The sequence below is a fragment of the Hirundo rustica genome, chromosome 4, assembly GCF_015227805.2.
Source record: "Hirundo rustica isolate bHirRus1 chromosome 4, bHirRus1.pri.v3, whole genome shotgun sequence".
Lineage (NCBI taxonomy): Eukaryota > Metazoa > Chordata > Aves > Passeriformes > Hirundinidae > Hirundo > Hirundo rustica.
Genome location: NC_053453.1, coordinates 71,411,195 through 71,429,172, shown reverse-complemented (window position 1 = coordinate 71,429,172; position 17,978 = coordinate 71,411,195). Strand labels below are relative to the sequence as shown.

Below are 17,978 nucleotides of genomic sequence, written 5' to 3'. Positions count from 1 at the left end.
TTTTTTTGTTTGAGGGAGAGTTGGTTTCGTTTCCTTGATTCAGTCTAATCCTGCTTCCTGCAATAAATGGTTTTCCATGTAATGGATGCACTGATTACTCCAAGGCACACATCTGCTACAGGATGCCTTTGAAAGTCAGGCTAATTTGTTGGATAAGTGGCAGATTTCTGATTGCAATCTCTTTTCAATACAGGGGATCACTTAAGTAAGACAATAATCCTCTCTATTTTTTTCCAAGGCTTAGGTTTGGGGTTTTTTTTTTCCATCTCTGTTTTCATCATCTTGCTCCTAATTTTTTTTTCCTTCTCTCTAGGTATACTTTGGTTTCTCTTTCTTTATAAACAGTTACCAAACATGATTACAGGGAGTTTTGTTGTTCTAGAGCTTTCATCTGACATTGACACTGTTGTGAACTCAGAAACTACACTACATGAAATTACTGGATTATGTAGACTACTCTGGCTTCAAAACAAAAAACCATCTCTTCTGGATTCTAAAATCCCCATAAAAATGGCAATTTTGGAAATAGCTGTCAGAAAAATACTTAGCTGATATTTTCAATACTTGCTACAAAGGTTCTTGCTGCCAGAGGTAGGAGAGGATTTTCCTACTCTCTCTGGGTGTTATGCCTGCATCTCTGAGTTGATTGTGTGCATGAGGGTACAGAGAGTCAGTATGATACAGACACAGTGTGACATTATTGTATTCTCTAATAAATGTCAAATGTTTTAAGCCCTCCCTCCTTTTTTTCTTTCTTTTTTTTCTTTCTTTAATAGACAATACTCAAACTGCTTTAATAACTTTACAGCTAAACCTGTGCCACGACTTTTTAGAATTTAGGGATGGAAATTTATTTTCTTCTTTAGTGACTTGTACAATCCTCCATGTGTAGTTGTTAAGCTAAAACGTGTATTTAACATAGCCTGTTTAACTTCACAAACCAGTCAAAAACTGTGTTATCAAACCCATCTTTTGGTTCCTGGGAGTTGCATTCAAAGGCTTGGCTGGTACAGCTGGAGTGTCAGATCCAGAAAAGTGCTTTACTGACATTTTTTCAAACCTTCTTTTCAAAGTGGGTAGGTGTGAGGTGTTCTACTTTGGGAATAAGCAATTTGAGAGGGGAAATAAATTACATTTCAGTGTATGTAAATGTTGTTACTCAAAAAGGAAGCTGGGTCTTGTAGCTCTCTATGACACTAGGACCACTGTGTCAAAGAGCCTTCATACTTAAATTTATCTGCATTTTTCACATATGTGTAAAATACCTAAAATGCTTTCTCTGAAGGTTTGTTTAACCAGACAGAACTGTGGGTATGGAGAAATAGGATTAACAGTAAAGGGAACTGAAGACTTCCCAGCTTTACTTTTGCAAATCCAGAGTAGCCTTTGGGATGTTCTTTTTGCCCTGATACAGTGTGTGCTCTGCCAGTGATGCAGCAGAGTTTTCAGAAACTGCTGCTTCCTGGAGCAGACACCTCCGAGGATACCTCTTCACTCTTACTGGTGCTCACATAAAATATCTCAGGGAAATGACTTTTGGATGAAACATGGATGTACACTTGGGTTAAATTGATATTTGTCTGGCTTATTGAAAGAGCTATGGATGGAGGGAGCCTGGAGACTTGTTGGAAACTTTTCTTTCTGATGTCTTGTGATCTGTTTATAGAAGCAGAGCTAATTAAAATAAATAGTTGATCAGGTGTTTTCTCATTCCTGGTCATTTTAAGAAGAACAAATTGAAAGCTCTGTAATGTTCTTTGTACTTTCTTATGAGTTATTTTGAAGGTTTTTTCCATTGTACTTCTGGGGGTTTTTTTTCCCTTTTTCCATAATAAAGTTTGAATTTGGAAGTGTGTGCGAATTGGAAGTAGCAGAGTTAGCAGTCCTCTTCTCTGGCTTTCTAAAATAGTGCAAGGCACTGAGTCACTTCTTGCCACTAATAAGTTGCGTCATTTTGCCAGGATCAGAATGTTCCAGTCTCAAAGCAAATAGTTTGAAAAGTGAAAAACCAGTTGTTACCATATATGTGTGTGTGTGTTCATACACTCAGGACACATGCACACTCCCTCTCTCTGTCTGTAACATCTCTGCTTATCCAAAGGTGACGATTGATCCTTCTGTGTGTGGGGCAGGGAATTAATAATTTCCACTTCACCACAGGCTTCAGTTTCAGCAACGCAGGGAGATAAAAAATACACTCTTACGCTCACAGCGTTTTTAAAGCTGAGGTTTGTAAGCATAAATGAGGAAAAACGTGGAGATTCCATGGGGGGGAAAATAAAACAGGTGGAGAGAATGGTAGTCTTGTCAGATGAACTTCTTTCTGTGGCTTCATTTTGATGTGTGATTTGTTTTCTCCAGTCGTGAAGTGATTTCTGCCCTATGTGTGAGTGCTCTGAGGAAAATTCCACAAAAAGCCAGGTGTGTTCCTGCCTCTGGTTGTCTGCAGATGTTTGCTCTGCTGAGCATTTGATGTGTTGATTTGAAAACTTTATCAAACAGGAATGAAAAGCACCATTTTTATGCTGATTATTTTGTGCCTGTTTGTCTTCATGCTTTGCCAGCAAACCTGGTCCATTTTGCTATCAGGATTTCTTCAGGCAAAGTCAATTTTATTGTTTTAATGGCTTTACTGGTAGGAAATTCCCCTCAATGAGAAAAAGTGTCTAAAGGGGAAAACCCCTGGAAAGGTGTGTGTGCAGGGAGCTGTGGCTAGAGAGGTGGAGGGGCTGGGCTAAGGCAGGGGCAAAGCCTTGGAGATTGCCCAGAGGGACCTCTGGTTTATTCTAAATAATCATGCTAAACCCCTGGCAGGGGACTGTAAGTGCCAGCACGCTGAATCTCTTCCGAAAGGAATCTGAAGATTCCTGCATCTCATTGCTCTGAAGCAGTCAGACCCCAGGACTTCAGTGGCTGACTGAGATAATTGCTAAAAGCAAATAAAGGACTTTTTGTAAATTTGCTGTTTTAAATAATCTTAACAACTGATGGGTTATGGTTATTAATGAATAGCAGGAGAGTCTCCAATAGCTGTTTTCATGATGATAATGCTGAGAGAGTCAATGCTGGAAAATCAGTGGAGTGACAGGTTGCAGAGAATACTGATGGTGACTTTGGAGGACAGAAGCTGAGCAGGAGGGCAGAGATTGAAGTTTGTGAGGTTACTTAAAGGCATGTATTGTGGAGATCATTTTAGTCTTTGCTCTGACAGGTTTTGTGGCTGCTGTTGGCTTTGTTTTCTACTTGTAGAGGTTCTTTTAAAAATCCCCTAAACATAAAGAGGCATCTGACTTGTGCAGCAGGATCACTGAAGGGTGTCTACTGACCTGCTTATTTAATAAAATAGTCTGAATGCTGGATTTCTAAGGAAGGTAAGGTGATAATCAGTACAGACATCTAGTATGAAAGGCAAGAGAATATTTTTTTCCTCCTTGTAATAGATAAAAATAGCAATCAATAGGTTTAAACCCCCCTCGATTCAGATAGAGACTGACTATATGGTGAAGTTCTATGGCCACAGAGTGACAGCGGGAAAGAAGTGATGCTTTTATTTCAACATCCTTGCTCTCTTGCCATAGCCTGTATGGTGTTTGTCTAAACACTCACACAAGCTGTCTGCACAAAGCTCATAAGGAACAATCCCCCCATTTTTTTCCAGCCCAGCATGGACTACCAGCACCTATAAACTGTGCATGGAAAAGTAATTTAATGGTACATTTCTTCACTGTGATGTCTTGAACAGCTGAGCTGCCTGGATCAGCAACAATTTGCCGTGCTTTTGTGGATCAAGGTAAGTAGTCCAGAGGGAGCCTGGCCTCTGAGGTGCAGGTCTTGCACAGCTATTTTGGGTCATTAGAGGTCATAGATGCCTGGTATCTTCTAGCAGAGCATCCTCCTGCCATCTCAGGAGCTAGAAAATGTTTTCTCTGTGCCAGCAAGGCTTGTCTTTGGCATTGATGCTCTGTGTAAGTTTGCCTTCCATGGTAAACAAAGGATTTTGAGGAGGATAAGTCAATTTGTCATAACTGAAGCCCCAAAGACTTGACAGATGGATTCAGGTCAGATATACAATGTCTAGTTTGCGTGGTTGTTTGATCAGGCATGTTTGCCTGCTGCCTTAGCTGGAGAAAAAAAATGTATGGGAAGTTTCAAAACAAACACAAAAGGTTTTATGGCAAAAAAATACAGCTCCACTCTTTCAGCCAAATGTGTTATGAGTTATTGTGACAGCTGCCTGAATGAGCCATGTCATCCCCAAGTTATAAAAAGAGAGAAAGAAACCTTTATGTTAGAGTGTATATACCTGTTGGTATCAAACTGTATATACCTGTTAATATCAAACATTGTTTTTACTTGTCTTGTGAGTTTTTTGTTTTGTTTGTGGTTTGTTTTGTTGTGTTTTTTTTTTTTTTTTTTCCTGGTATGTTTCTCAAGTTTTTCCTGGGCTATTGTCACTAAAAACTTGACTTTAAAATGAAAACAGGTATTTCCACATTGTTACCTTTCAGTAGGCATCAAAACTTCTAGGAGAAAACATGAAATACTAAAAGATTTGTGTCAGGTCACAGCTCATCATACTTTAAGTGATTCCATGCAGAAATAAAGAAGCCAGACAATGCTTTGCATTGTCTAATAACGTAGAAATGTGTAGTAGTTATCTTTAACTCTTTAAATTATCTGAAAATAGGTAAAAATTCTGTATAATCTGTGTGCATCATGGTGTCTTGCTACTGAGTTTTGGTCACGGGTGTCTTTATGTGGCAGAAAGCATTTGATTTATGGTGACGGACCATGAAGTATTTGTTTTTAGCTGAGTTTCTTCCAGTCACACAAATTCTGTTATTTTGTTCCTTGTATAAATAATGTGTTTTGCCCTGACTTCTAAGACTTGGAGCCTGCTAGAGACAAATTTTTCACAGGATGTAGGAAGGTGAAAGGAACTGTTTTCCTACAAGTTATGTGAAAAAATGCATGCATGAAGGAAAGAGACACAGACTCAATTCAGTTGCCTCCATTCCACAACTGGAGGGAAAAATCTGAGATGACTTCATCCTGAATTTCACATGGAAACATCGGTATGGACTGGACACGTGGTCATGGAGTCAGGCTTGGGCTTTCCCACTGGCACAGGGACAAGAGGTTTGCAAACAGGTTTCGCTAGGGAAGCCCTCTCCTAACATCGAGGAGAGCTGCTTGAGCAGGCTGAAATGTCATGGTGAGACACAGAAAGCCAGGTCCTGCTTCTGAAGCAGAACAACACTGGAATACGGTGAAAGATGTGCAGAATCCCACGTGGCTGTTGCTGAGCTTGCAGGAAGTGCTCACAGTGTTATCATTGTAGTGGATGTACACACTTGACCCAAAAAATATTTGTTTTCAGAGAGCATCCTTGCAGTGTCTTTGTGGCAAAGTGCAGGAAGTTATTTACTGTACAGCTGGTTTAAATTGAAACTTTTGAGTATAATGGGACAGCTCTCCATCTCATCCCATCCCCCTCCTAAAGTTTTCACGCAAAAGCACATTTTCCATGACTCTGTTATTGTTTGAACATCAGGATATTGCATAAGCCTCTCTTGGGGAAAATAGAATATAAAGAAGCAGAGGACGACCTATGCCCACCCACAAGGGCTGCGAAATGCAGCTTCACATATATTGTCAATAATGAAGAACATCAGAAGGGAAAAAAAGTGTGGGCATTTGAATGTTTTAATTAGCAAATGTTTGAATATTCACATACAGGTTCTCACGCTGTTTCTGCAGTGACTATCTGCAGGATGTGGGTGTATCTCCTAACCTCTCTGTTCCTGTCTCTTCTGATTTGGAATAGAGCTCTCCTTTTTCCTCGTGGTAAAGTACAATGGGCAGGAGAGAAGATAATGAAGTTCAGTGCGGGGTTTGGGGCTTTGTTGGCTTTATTTGGTTTTTTTTAAATTTCTTTGCCTATAGAATTTTAGATGCAGCAGTAATTTAAGAAAAAATGTAAATAAACAGGCATGTGCAAGTTACAGAGTTTGCTTTGGAGAAGTAGCTTTGGTGGCAGTATCACATGACAGGCTTCATCCTTGACAAGAAAAGATTCATGCCTGGTAAACTTAGGTCACTGCTACTGAGGAGGAGCATTCCTGGGTCACCCAGCGTTCCTGTCAAAATAACCTGGAGTTTTGAGCATTGCACAAATTGAGGAAATCCAGTTCAGTGTTGTGGTTGAAGTCAGTGGCCCAGCTCATTTCAATGTCACAAGTACCTCAGGGTTCTTCTGAACCCAGGCTTCAATTCGTGAAGTCTTTTACAGACTGCTTGTGCTTGATTTCCCTTTGCTGCCTGGAAAACCACTGTGCCTGGGTTGAATGAAACTATGCTTGAAGAGCCTGTAGTAGTGCTGGAAGTGTGCAAGACAGGAGAGCAGGTCTGATCTCTGTATGGCCAGACCAGTGGAGAAGGGAAATAAAAATGTTCTTTGGATGTAGACATGCATTAAGTCCCTCAGAGGTGAAATAAGCAGTCGGTGTCTGTTTGCAACATTATCTTATCTATTGGAGACTGCCAAATGACAAATTGAGGGAAGATTGTCTCTTCTTCTGTTTGAAAGGTCTCTCCCCTCAAAAGAATGTCTGACTGTGAAGCAGAAAGAGGAGTAGCCCTGATGGATACTATCTGGTACTATGAATCATTTACTTGAGATAAAATTTTGATAAGCATTATAGAGAAATGACCTCACTGTTTTATTATTTCAGTTGATGTGAGCTGTCACTCTGTGTTTATTGCCCACGCAGTTAAGGTTTATGGAAGTTCCCCAAAGGGATGCCCTTGAATCTGGGGCTTAATGACTTCTCCCTCTACTGGAATTACAGCTTCTAATTGGAGCATCTTGGATTCATTTCACTTTGATGCATGAGTAATCATAGACAACCTTCGTGTATCAGAACTACAGTGTTAAAAGCCATGAAACTTTAGGTCAATGACACATCTTAGAGCTCGGAGAGGAATTTGAAAATCATGATAATAAATGTTCTGAAGTTACCAGGAAAAGGTTTCTTGCCCAGAGGAGTGAGATCAGTGGTCAGGCACTGAACAGGCTCCCCAGGGAAGGAGTCACAGCCCCAAGCCTGACAGAGTTCAAGAAGCATTTGGACAATTCTCGGCACCAAATCTTTAGCGTTTTTGAGTTTCAAGCTCTCTTTCCACCACTCACAGGTGTAACTACTGGATTTGGTGTGATTTGCTTTATTTTCTCTCCCAAGTGTAAGGGAAGATCTTGATGTAGTGCTGAGATGGCCACTGATGGGTATTTTTGAGAGAGAACCTCAGCTATTGTAAAACTTACTTAGACTTGAAAGTACTGAAAGTTGAATTAATTAAGAAATATTCAGCTTGATCTCAGATTGCATTTCAGGACCAAAAAGATGCAGACCTGAGTTTCATTGGTGGTTGTTTAAAGAGTGGAGATGATCTTTGTAAGACTGGTTTGCATTCATTCCATATAAAATAGAAGATGCCTCATTTCAAATAAGTCAAGAAATGGAGGGTTTAAAATCTAATTGCACCCTGCTTTATTCAAACAGCAAAGCTCTTAAAATGTGAGGGAAGCCTAAAAAATCTGAAGTAAATTAAAGGTCTCCCATTACAAAACCACCACAAAAGACATGTGGACACTGACATTTCTGTCCTGAGGCACTGTTGGAATATTTGAAGGTGTAGAGCCTGTGGCAGTGTCTGTGAAGGTCGCATAGATGTGCACAGATGCTGTGCTTCTGGAGATCACGGAGTGTTCAGCTGGCACAGTTCCATTCCCAATCTGCTCTAATGAGGTTTGCTTGGAATATTGTGGTTCAGGCCTTGCTTGCTTTTATTCTGGATTTTGTTAAAATTACCAGTACAGAAAAAAAAAATTATAACAGATCCTCCTTATATTAATGCAGTGGTATTTAAGTTTTGTGTGAAGGAGGGGCTCAAAAAATTGCTGATTTAACTGTCCATATTTCCCTTATTTCGTGTTGTTATTTTTTTTTTAAATGTGACTACTTTGATGGCAAGCTTTATGGGGCGCACCAGGTCTTTATCTCTGCCAAGCACATGGTGTACACCTTGTACACTAGTAAGAATCATTAACTTGCATATACTGTAAAACGGGTTTATCTTCCACAAAAATAGGTGAGCAGTCAGAGGTATGGAAACACCGCAAAAGAGCGTGTTAAGTAGCTGGTTGATAATCCTTTTTATCAACATGATTGAGTAAAACACTGGATACTTTGGCCTTAAACCAGATGAGCTCTTAAGAGCTCTTAACTGTGTTGAAGTGTTGAGCCCAGCAGTAAAAAGTGAAGGCCTGCAGTGATTTCAGTGAGCTTTCCTGGCTGGCATTTGAGCACCTGTTAGCATGGATTTGTGGAACGTGACCCTTCTTGGGTAGAGCCCATGGAGGGGAAATTGCAAGCCCCATCTCAGCTGCTTTGCATATCCTAAAAGGACTTCTTGCTTTGTTTTCGTGTTTTCACTTGAATGAATCAGTCCTGAAAGTGGTAAAACAGTTTGGTTGTTGCAGGCAGGGGACACAGTTCTGGTTGTGCTCCTGTGGAATTCCAAAAATGGTGAAGTTGAGCCAGATGTTTTTCTAGCATGTCCTTCTGGTAGGTCAGGGGATCTTCCCATGTGCTCAATTTGTACCAAAGTTACTCATTCCCAGATGCTTTCTTAAAAAGATTCCTGTAATTTGTGACCTCATACATGCCAGTATCAGCTATCTCAGTTGTTACTAACATGGGAGGTTGAACATTTAGACTTTGCCACTTACGCTTCCTTGAAAAATAAATTATTTTGCCATAATGGGTATTGGTTGTCTTGTTGAAAGAAAACACAAACCAAACAACTTAGATTTTCATGGTGACTTGTCTTTTGGTTTGTTGTGGCAGCATATGATTTGTAAGAGTATTACAAATCGTCTAAAATATAAACTAAGAAAAATCAAATACGAGATTTCTTATTCTAGAAATAATTGGACTGAGAAGTATGCAGAGCATTGGAAATTTAATGGGAGACAAAGAAACAAATACAGTAGGCTACAGTGAAAAACCTCCTTCCTGTTTTCATAATTTTATTATTTGTTCAGTAATGGAAACATGATGTGGGTAAGTTTCCCAGAAAATCTCCAATTTCCTCACAGACTTTCTGTGAGGTAACTCAGAGACTTGTCAAAATCTGACCTATTTTCACTCTGCTGTTTACATGAAGTCCTAAGCTGCTTCTCACTAAAAGAAGGTTTTTGGCTTTGAAACTTGATTAAAAAAAAATAATAAAAAAAGTAAAGTTGGGCTTGCTAGCTTTGCTGCTTGAGTAAAGTAAACCTGTCATGAACAGCATGATGTCTGGTTTGGTTTTGTGCGTATATAAACCAGATATAAGAAACAACTAAGCTTCGTCACCCCTTTTTTCAATAAAGGACTCTAGCCAACTAGAGAATGTAATGATGTAAAAGAAGGAAAAATTACTTAGTGTGGGGTAGTTCTTCATGGCTTGGTGGCAGTAATTAGTAATATGTGGGGGGGAAAGTACAAAGTGTCCTAACTCTGAAGCTGCAGTTTTGTAAGAGAAGACAGAGACACTCAGTGAAAAAGGGGAGACAAGACTAAAACCCTCAGTGAACAATTGGCGATTTATCCAAGCTTTCTCCTCAGTAACCATTTGGTAATTTTCCACAGCCATGAGTTGGCACTCTTAGGTCTGAGTGTCCCAAACATTTTCCAACGTGCCGAACACAACACATGGCTGGGTGCGCAGAGCTGGCAGCCTCCAGCCGGGATTCTGCCGGCGCGCGAACCACACGATAGTTTCCACTCAAAAAAAAAAAAAAAAATGCAGGCAAATCAAAGGTGAGAAAAGTCGATGAAGAACAGATTTTGTTCCTGTTGGAAGCTTAAAAATTTGGATGTTTAACTCAGGTCCGTGTTCCTTCATTTGGTTGTAAGGAGTTGGTGTTGGTTATGTTAATGGATATAGGATTAGAATCAGCTGCTGTAAAATCGGTCTGGTGTTTATTACAACTAAATATTGGGAAATTGGACAAGATGTCCTCCTGAGTTCCCTTCCTGTGATTCTCTGAGCTGTATTTGAAGCTGCAGAACATTTGCAAGCATTAAGACAGCCTGCTGATGGCAGCTAGAAAGGGTAAATAGCACTGTTTACTGGCATTTTCATTGCGGTGAAGCACTAGAAAATTGTGTCCCTTCTATGGCAGTGCAACTGCGCTGCGAGTGTTACTCCTTTGTGACTGGTTAGTTATGTTTCAGTAGATTACTGGTGGATCCCTTCTTTCCAGAGCTTAGACCCATTCACAACTTGTGTCAGCTTTATCCTGCCAACAGAACCTGCTGCTCTTGCTTAGAAGAGTGGGGAGTGTGTTGCAGATGTGTGTCAGAAACTTCCTTCTAAAAACCACAGCAGATTCTCATTTTATTGCCAATCAGAAGTCCTCTAGGAAAGGTAGTCTGAGGGTGTATCTTCCAGAGCCTGCTGTGAGTCCATGGGGAATATTCAGAGAAGGAAATGCAGAATGGAAGCAGACAGGGTTCTGGTTGGTTTGATGACAACTGCAATGGCCATCAAAGGTTTTGTTTTTTCCATGACTAAAATATGTACCAGGGCTGTCATAGGAGCATGTGATGTGAGGGAGTCTGTGAGCTTCAGCTGTTAGATCCAGAGGGTCAAAAGAGCAGAACTGGTAATTGATTTTGCATGTGGGTTTTTGTTTTGTTGTTGTTTCTTTTTGTTTGTTTTGTTGTTTGTTTGTTTGTGAAGGTAGGGCTGAAATAGCTCCCTTAGCTCGTTATATGTAGGTTAAGTGTGTTTGAGTGGGTCCCTGAGCTCTCCTGTGCTTGCCAGTGGTTTTTCAGAATGTTCTGAACATGGGAGAGGCAGTTCACTAGGATTTTTACTAGTGTGAATTAAGGTTTAAATGAAGAGCGGGGATAAGAGAGATGCTTCTTATGATGATAGTTGCTTCTTACAAATGGACTCCAGTGATGTCTTGTAATAAATTCAGGGAGCTCTTCCTCTCCTCAGTGTTGATGCTGTTTGATGATCAGACAACACAAGGGGAATATAACAGGAAAAATACCTGAGAGATTACAGCAGGATGTGTGGGCACTAAAACTGTCCTACATTGTGATTTCCCGAGATGGTGGGTTACCCTTTCCTTCCTTCTTGCACTTTATCTAATCTGGGCTGAAATACGGTCACAGGTGTGGAATCTGCACTGTATTCCGCAAACTCTTGAGAGCCATTCCATAAAGTGCCCAGGGTGCTGGCTTGGTCTGACACCTCTGTTGTGCTGGTGTCTCTGGCTCACGTGCCCATGGCAGTGTGCAGCCACAGGAGAGGAAAGAAAATAGGTGTTTCTTGAAGGAAAGCTGAAAAAAAACCCCCCACTGTATTTCTAAATATCTTGTGAAATTGCTTGAAAACAGTTGAACATAATTTTTTAATGGGTTTGGTGGCCTACTGATAAACCACGGATTTGAAATATTTTTGCTTTGTGTCAGGCAACTGGAGATGTGGCAAACTAAATACACAAGAGAATAAATTGGCCAAGAGATTTGATCATTATAAATTTGATTTTTTTTTTTCTTTGTACCATAAGGATGTTAGTCTTTGTGTTTGGGTGCTGGGTTTTTTGGTCTTTTGGGGTTTTTAAAAATCTGTTCATATAAACAAAAATTCCTATAGCACATGAAGCATTTCATCTTTTTACTGGACTCATTTTTCCCCTGCCTATAGATATAAATAGAATAATGACGTCTTACTCTCAGGGCTTGGTGCATCATTCATACAGTACATCTCCTTTCTAGGTCACAAAGCTTTCCCACATACACTTTTTCATTAAACACTGTGACAGTGCTCAAGAACACAGGATTTTTTTGCATCTAAAAGCAGTGCCTCATTGCAGGATGGCAGTGGGGTACAAAATAATGAAAATATATCATCGATTCAGAATTGTAAGATATCCCGATTTCAGTAAAAATATCTTTACTCTCAGGAGTGACTCACAGATAGACCATGGTGAGTTTGAAGGGGCTGTTTAATTTTATTTGTCCTGGTTGTTCTTGGGAAGTTTTATTGAAGGGTGTGGTAGATATTACACAATACCAATGAGTATATGGTAGAGTTGTCTTCAGAGTGAATTTTCATGAGGAAATCATGGTATTAGCTTTTTCTTAATACACTCAGAACACAAATATGCTCATACGACTCCAGCATAGTTGATGGGATTTTTTTGGTAGCTGAGAAAGCGATGGCTGATGGGTACCTAATAGTTGTGTCCTCACTGACCAGAGAAAGAGAACTGTGCTTTGCAACCCTTCCTGTGCACTGGCTGCTCCGCAATCCAGCAGAAACACTCAGGTTTCCAGTATGTTGTTGGCATTTCTCCAAGCAAGAGATTAAGTCATTCCAAGTCTCCTCTTTGTGTGAGGACTTCATAATGAAGTTGTTTCGGTTGTTTCTTGTATTTCCCATTGACATCTGATTCTTCTTAGAGCAGGGGGTTGGACTGGATGACCTCTGGAAGTCCCTGACAATCAAGATTATTCTGTGATGCTTTTGTATAGGCAAACAAGAGATGCCTGAATAGGGTGGGAGTGCTGTGTGTATCTTAAACCTTAAGTATAAAGCACAGTGATGCAAAAGTCCATGATCCAAGACTAAAAGCTGGAAATTTTGCTCAGTCGTGTCATCCACATCTTTAAGGAAGGCAAACAGGACCTGATTTTAACCAGTGAGTTAGTCCTGGCCATTCTGCTGAGCAGAGATTAAAGTGCTGCTGAGATTTCAAAGGCCTCAGTTTTGCATGGCAAGTGTTGTTTTGAGAAATGTGGTGCCGCTTTAGTACATGATCTAGACACTGTCTTCATCGCAGATTTTCCTGTGCCACAGTATACTTGAAGAGTGATTTATAACTTGGTAAGTACTTGTAGCCTTGTAATTTTTTCAAAAAGTTGACTCTTGCTTTCTCAAAGAAGACATTATTAGCTATCAGCATTTTTAGTTGTTGATTTTCATTTTTTCACCCCCACCCCCATGCTAGCTGTAGAGTAAAGTAATTTAATTGTGGTTTCTAAACAGATGTACTTGGAAGAAAACGTGGCCAGAAATAACACATCAAAAGATAATTACCATTTTGTTATATATTTATTATGTAGCATCCTCTTTTCTTGCCTCATGTTTGTCAGCTAAAAAATTCTTCAGGTTTGCTTTTAGAGGTATTCCATTTTGGGCAACAAAGAAAGACAGAAAAATTGTGTTTGTTGTTTCCTTTTTGAGCAGGAAATCAGTGGGGATATACATTACCCAAAGTGAGAGAGCAGCTGTTCTACAGCAAGGTCCTGACACACAAACATTGTGATGACGTACAAAGACTAATATATGTACACACACAGAAATGTCCATGACTTACTTTTTTTTTCCTCCCCGCCAGGGTCTAGAGGGGAAAAAACCCCTCCTGTTTGTTACCATAGTTACTGTTTATAATGACAGAATTTGCCAAAAGTTACCACTCTGCACTTCCTTTAGCTTGGTGCTGCACAGCCCTCTGCCTTTTAGCTTCTGGTAAGGTTTTTGCTCCAGAAGAGATCAGCTACAAAGGATTTGGTTTGTATTTTTTTCTTACGACCATGAAAATCAATAACAGAATTTCCCTGTTGTAGTGATGTAGGCTCCTAATCTGAGCGCACACTTTATTCTTAAGAGGAAACCATTGTGGTAATTTGCTGGCAAATACTCTAAGGCAATCAGGAAAGTACTCCTATGATTTCTGCTAACCCAAAGGAAACCACAAGCCAGTCTGTCTTGGGTAGTTCCTGTGATTTTTCTCATACCAACAGCTGATGCCTTTTTTTGTCCCTTTCCTGTGATGCTGCAGCTACTTCACTTGCACAGCCTCGTGCCTGAAAACCAAGCATTCATGTTGGCTTATGTGAGAAGCCAGTTTCTGCAGATACATTTTGGTGTATTGGAAAGTCATCTGATCCTTGGCTTTCCATCTTCCTCACTAAACATGCAGGTCAAATTTATTCCTTTTTTTTTTGACTGTACTTGCTCTGACTTGAAGACTGGTGGCATTTCCAGAGATTCTGAAGCTGCAGCTTGCATTTTTTCTTTAAAAAAATCTTATCTCTGTGTTTTTATATGAGTTCTTTCAGCAATACATAATCTTCTTAGGCTTTGCATTACAGTGGTATGATACTGCCTTGCTTAACACAGACATCCAAATATATGACCAGTGTAGATGTCTGGACCTTACTGCCTAATATGAGATGTTTTCCAGATGGCCTTGAAGGACTGGGCAATTTTCACATTAAGGGATGATCTGAATGCATTTTGGAGAGTTTGCATGTGCAGGCAATTCTAGCAGTGGTAAAAGATGAGCCATGCATTTTGCTGATGGAGTTGCACCGTGCCAGCTGGAGATGGAACACCTGGGAGATTCAGCCACTCCTGTGAAACCAAAAAAAGCAGTTCCTGTCTTTTAGAAGCGATTGCTGATGTTTTCTTTTTCCTCTTGAGTGCCAACACCAAGGGTAGCCATGTTCAGCTGGGTACTTAGTTTAATTCTCATACTTTGGATGTACCTCTCTGTGTCTAGAAAGACCCTTGTTGTCAGGAGTGCACAGATGGCTTGGCCTTCACTCAGTGGCAGTGTCTTTCTTGCTAAGTACACTGGAAGCACAGATTATTTAACTGTTTTCATTCATCTATGCTGATTTTGAAGGCAAGAAAAATGCCATCATCTTCCTAATGTTTTGGGAGTGCTTTGGCTGTCCATTTTCTTTTGGCTCCCAGAAGAGGGATTTTTCTGCTTACAAGCTGGATTTCACAATCACGGAATCCATTTTCCAGACGTTCCAGCATAGCCTTTCCTAATGCTTTGAGTGCATTAACAAACTAATGCAGTTTGGAGAGCATCTTAAACAGAGATTCACCTTCACTCATCTATAAATTATTGTGTCCTTGTTGTAATACAAGCCAGCCAGTTTTTCTTGTACACACAAATTTATTCATTACTCAGTCCTAAGTTCAAATTCTTCTTCCAGCCAATGGAGAAGCTGCATGACTTCCATTTACTTTGGAGGGTGAAAATAAAATGTGAAAGCTGCGTGGCCTAAAGTGCTCCAGTCAAGGGAAGTGGAATTGACTTGGAAGCAGATACTGCATTTATACAGATTGTGATACAGAATTCTGAAATGTTTTTTGTAACAAGCTTTCCTGAATGACGATAACTTGCTTCCTTATTCCCTTGTAAGTGTTTGTGGTGGTCAGACAAAATACCCAGAAACTGAGTTTCTGAAAACATGATTTTCAAGGTGCTTAACTGGCTGTGGTTTCATAGTTACTTTGTCTTGGTAAGTTCAGGTGGCTGTTGACAGAGTAATAGTGCTTTCTCACCATTTTTATCCATTTCATACCAGCAGTGCTATTAGATCAGTTGCATAGTAAGTTGTCAGGAACTGACCCTGCTGAAAATGGGGGTTTGTGGGTTTTTTTTAATTTGGTTGGGTTTGATGATGTTGTTTTTAGTTGGGTTATTTTTGGTTATCCCTTGATTGTTTCAGTTTTTGTCAGGAGCCTGAATCTGAATTCATATACTCGCACAACAATACGTGTGTTGACTGGGCCACATTCTGTCACTGCAGGATGCCAGCAAGCTCTGCCTGTTGATACACTGGCAGCATCAAATTGTTTAGTCTTACTGAGCACTGACTTTCCCTGTGGCCGTTATGTTGAAGACCACGTTGGGTTTTATGTAACGCCAAGAAGTTGAGATGAACCTGAAATCCTTTCAAGGCTGGTGTTTTTCAGCGAGGTCATCGTAACAGTTTCTTTGTGGCCCTACAAAGAGTTAGATGTTGGCAGGGTGGGAAGAAGAGCTGACAGGCTGCAGGGAGAAGAACTGATCCAAGGGTTAGGGGTTTCCTGAATGGCCTTTTTTCCATGGAAGAAAATACATGTCATTGAGGAGCTAGTGGCTTTGTTCTTCACTCTTTCCAGTCTGCCTCACTCTGGCTTACAGAGCAGCTAATGAGTACTGTGGGTGCTCAGCGTTCATGCAAACTGGCTTGCTTAACGCTAATCTTTCTTAAATTTAATATACCGCAGGTCCAGCTGAAGTGCATGCTGTTTCTCTAACCAAGGCTGTGAGCATTCAGAAAACATCTATAAACGGGAGGTTTAACACCTGCAGATTTCATATTTGGACCTCAGTGGTCCCATTTTTATTTCATCCCGTTATTTTTAATTTTCCTTCCATTGGCTTAAGTCCCTTGTTTATCAACAAATGTAAAATCTTTTATCCCATAGGTACTGCTTTCCTGTTGAAGTAGCATTACATAAAGTGAAGTGACATTAAGTTGAGAGTTTCGTGCTTACTGCTTTTTCTGCATCATACTCGGAGGGGTTCTTTTAATTTTTCATTAACCAGGAATTTCAGGCTATTAAAGGTAAAAATGCTGAATGCTGCTCTGTGGAGTGTTTGAAATCAAAGTAGCAGCATGAGAACAGGACCATGAACAGTAGGGAAAGGCATGGTTAGAACCACTGGTCACACTTGTTGATTAATTAAGCCTGGTATTCTTTTTTTTTTCTTTTTTCCCCCGTTTGCCCCTTGTAATCATGGTGTTCGCAAAAACTCATTCTTGGGCTTCCAAAGAAATCTGGAAAGCCTAGAGAGGCCCTAACAAAGTGCATGAGGCAGTGTGTGTTAAACAGTGCGGGATGAGAGGGGGTTTTGTCTCCCTATTGACTGTCCTAAATAGAGCAGTTGAGCGCCAGTGAATTCATGGCTAATTTGCCATGTCATGACTCAGTTGCTGCCCTGGAACTTGGCTCGATGGCTCCTGGAATCTCTTGTTTGTTTCTATTTTAGCAGGGCCCAGCCAGTTGTCTCAGTGTCACTGCTGGATTTAGAAGTGGGTGGCCGATGGAGGATGAGTTTTTGTTGGTGCAGCTCACCCGTAGCACAGAGTATTTATAATGGGGTGCAGAAGGCGGGGAGCTGCGCTCCTGCTGCAGCCAGCGTGACCCTTCCCAGGGAGTGCCAGCTTTGGTTGGGCTCCTGGGGAGCAGTCTGGTGGCAGGGAGACCTCTGCCAAGCCAGAGGAGCAAGTGAAAGGAGCTGGGAAGCCCTGTCCTGTCAGCCACTTCTTCCGGTCCCTCGCAGTGTCTGCAGGAAGAACCGTATGGCACAAGGAAAACAAACTAGTTGTGCCTGTGTCCAGGTATCTCTGCTCCTGTACCACCTGTCTGACTGGCAGAAAGTGGTTTTTACCTCTCCATGACAATTCAGAGAGGCTTCCTGACCAGACAAACGGTAGGGTTTGAATGGACATCCCTCCGGTTGTGCTGCATGCTCTTCCTTTTCACCGGTGTGGAAAATTTTGCCTGCTATCCCTAGCAGGACCCACAAACTCGACTCTAAAATTCTTCCAACCTCTGGAGTACTGAAATGTAACTCAGATGCGGTTGAATCCTGAAGAAAAAGGCAGCTACAAAACAAGGTGTGTAGGGTTTAGTTTCCCTTTGCCAGCTCCTGAGTAGAGCAGCTTTCTTTTCTGCATCCACGTGCCACCTCACTTTGACTCCTGTTGCTTTCCTTAACTTAATGGCAATGAAAAAAGAGATTTTTGTTCTAGATGATGGAAGAAAAAGACTTTCTTTTACTTTGATCCTTATCACCCAGATTCTTTTCCGTTCTTTGCTCAAATGAATAACATGAATTACCTCAAAGTGGGGAAGTGTTCCATTAATTAGTTGTTTATAGCATTTTGCTATTTCATGCCTTCTCAAGATATTAGCTTCAAATGTATAATCTTTGTTCTTGTAACAGAAATTTAATCATGGAATACAGTATTTAGGAAAAGTGATGAAAGTCTATAACAAGACAGTAACAGAATTAATTGATGTGAATTACTGAATATTTTCCTCAAAACAGTGAC

General features: G+C 40.6%; 1 protein-coding gene across 6 annotated transcripts in view; it reads left to right on the top strand.

Annotated features, from left to right (window-relative positions):
* PDE3A (phosphodiesterase 3A) overlaps window positions 1–17,978 on the top strand; it is a 216,572-nt gene that overhangs the window by 59,527 nt on the left and 139,067 nt on the right. The window lies entirely within an intron of this gene.